Genomic DNA, 3,268 nt, shown 5'->3' on the forward strand with positions numbered 1-3,268 from the left:
GATTCGACACAGAGAATCTCATTTTCTTTACTATTTGAGATGCTGCTTCATCACTATGAAGAGTCTCATTCCAGTTCTTCTAGAGAAACTGCTCTAGTGTCCTCGAAGAGTCCTAGATTCAATTAAGACATCATTCCTTTGGTCTGGAATGTCTTAATTGTATCAGATCATATACTGCTTTGACCCGATACAGAGAATCACATTTTTGTTGTTTGAGATGCTACTTCATCAATATGAAGAATCTCATTTCAGATTTCTTTAAGATTACTGCTCTAGTGTCCTCGAAGAGTCTTGGATTCAATTAAGGTATCATTCCCTCGTTCGGAATATCTTAATTCTATCGTATAAGATTCTACTTCGATTCGACACAAAGAATCTCCTTTTCTTTACTATTTGAGATGCTGCTTCATCAATATGAAGAGTCTCATTCCAGTTCTTCTAGAGAAACTGCTCTAGTGTCCTCGAAGAGTCCTAGATTCAATTCAGACATCCTTCCTTTGGTCTGGAATGTCTTAATTGTATCAGATCAGATACTGCTTCGACCCGATACAGAGAATCTCATTTTTGTTGTTTGAGATGCTGCTTCATCAATATGAAGAGTCTCATTTCAGATTTCTTTAACATTACTGCTCTAGTGTCCTCGAAGAGTCTTAGATTCAATTAAGGTATCATTCCCTCGTCCAGAATATCTTAATTCTATCGTATAAGATACTACTTCGATTCGACACAGAGAATCTCATTTTCTTTACTATTTGAGATGCTGCTTCATCAATATGAAGAGTCTCATTCCAGTTCTTCTAGAGAAACTGCTCTAGTGTCCTCGAAGAGTCTTAGATTCAATTAAGACATGCTTCCTTTGGTCTGGAATGTCTTAATTTTATCAGATCAGATACTGCTTCGACCCGATACAGAGAATCTGATTTTTGTTGTTTGAGATGCTGCTTCATCAATATGAAGAGTCTCATTTCAGATTTCTTTAAGATTATTCCTCTTGCATCCTCGATGAGTTTTAGATTCAATTAAGGTATCATTCCTCTGTTCGAAATATCTTAATTCTATCGTATAAGATATTGCTTCTATTTGACGCAGAGAATCTCATTTTCTTTACTGTTTGAGATGTTGCTTCATCAATATGAAGAGTCTCATTTCATATTTCTTTGAGATTACTGCTCTAGTGTCCTCAAAGAGTCTTAGATTCAATTAAGGTATCATTTCCTCGTTCGGAATATCTTAATTCTATCATATAAGATACTACTTCGATTTGACACAAAGAATCTCATTTTCTTTACTGTTTGAGATGCTGCTTCATCAATATGAACAGTCTCATTCCAGTTCTTCTAGAGAAACTGCTCTAGTATCCTCGAAGAGTCTAAGATTCAATTAAGACATCCTTCCTTTGGTCTGGAATGTCTTAATTCCATCAGATCAGATACTCCTTCAACCCGATACAGAGAATCTCAATTTTGTTGTTTGAGATGTTGCTTCATCAATATGAAGAGTCTCATTTCAGATTTCTTTGAGATTACTCCTCTAGTATCCTCGAAGAGTCTTAGATTAAATAAAGGTATAATTCCCTCGTTCGGAATAACTTAATTCTATCAGATAAGATGTTGCCTCGACTCGATACAGAGAATCTCATTTTCTTTACTGTTTGAGATGCTGCTTCATCAAAATGAAGAGTCTCATATCAGATTTCTTTGAGACACTGCTCTAGTGTCCTCGAAGAGTCTTAGATTCAATTAAGGTATCATTACCTCGTTCGAAATATCTTAATTCTATCGTATAAGATACTGCTTCGATTCGACACAAAGAATCTCATTTTCTTTACTATTTGAGATGCTGCTTCATCAATATGAAGAGTCTCATTTAAGATTTTTTTACGATACTGCTCTAGTGTCCTCGAAGAGTCTTAGATTCAATTAAGGTATCATTCTCTCGTTCGGAATATCTTAATTCTATCGTATAAGATACTGCTTCGATTCGACACAGAGAATCTCATTTTCTTTGCTGTTTAAGATGCTGCTTCATCTATATGAAGAGTCTCATTTCAGATTTCTTTAAGATTACTGCTCTAGTGTCCTCGAAGAGTCTTAGATTCAATTAAGGTATCATTTCCTCGTTCGGAATATATTAATTCTATCGTATAAGATACTACTTCGATTCGACACAGAGAATCTCATTTTGTTTACTATTTGAGATGTTGCTTCATCAATATGAAGAGTCTCATTCCAGTTCTTCTAGAGAAACTGCTCTAGTGTCCTCGAAGTGTTTTAGATTCAATTAAGACTTCCTTCCTTCGGTCTGGAATGTCTTAATTGTATCAGATCAGATAATGCTTCTTTGAGATTACTACTCTAGTGTCTTCGAAGAGTCTTAGATTCAATTAAGGTATCATTCTCTCATTCGGAATATCTTAATTCTATCGTATAAGATACTGCTTCGATTCGACACAATGAATCTCATTTTCTTTACTGTTTAAGATGTTGCTTCATCAATATGAAGAGTCTCATTCCAATTCTTCTAGAGATACTTCTCTAGTGTCCTCGAAGAGTCCTAGATTCAATTAAGACATCATTCCTTTGGTCTGGAATGTCTTAATTGTATCAGATCAGATACTGCTTCGAACCGATACAGAGAATCTCATTTTTGTTGTTTGAGATGCTATTTCATCAATATGAAGAGTCTAATTTCAAATTTCTTTAAGATTACTGCTCTAGTGTCCTCGAAGAGTCTTAGATTCAATTAAGGTATCATTCCCTCGTTCGGAATATCTTAATTCTATCGTATAAGATTCTACTTCGATTCGACACAGAGAATCTCGTTTTCTTTACTATTTGAGATGCTGCTTCATCAATATGAAGAGTCTGATTCCAGTTCTTCTAGAGAAACTGCTCTAGTGTCCTCGAAGAGTCTTAGATTCAATTCAGACATCCTTCCTTTGGTCTGGAATGTCTTAATTGTATCAGATCAGATACTGCTTCGACCCGATACAGAGAATCTCATTTTTGTTGTTTGAGATGCTGCTTCATCAATATGAAGAGTCTCATTTCAGATTTCTTTAACATTACTGCTCTAGTGTCCTCGAAGAGTCTTAGATTCAATTAAGGTATCATTCCCTCGTCCGGAATATCTTAATTCTATCGTATAAGATACTACTTCGATTCGACACAGAGAATCTCATTTTCTTTACTATTTGAGATGCTGCTTCATCAATATGAAGAGCCTCATTCCAGTTCTTCTAGAGATACTGCTCTAGTGTCCTCGAAGA

This window comes from Lathyrus oleraceus, chromosome 5, assembly GCF_024323335.1.
Source record: "Lathyrus oleraceus cultivar Zhongwan6 chromosome 5, CAAS_Psat_ZW6_1.0, whole genome shotgun sequence".
Lineage (NCBI taxonomy): Eukaryota > Viridiplantae > Streptophyta > Magnoliopsida > Fabales > Fabaceae > Lathyrus > Lathyrus oleraceus.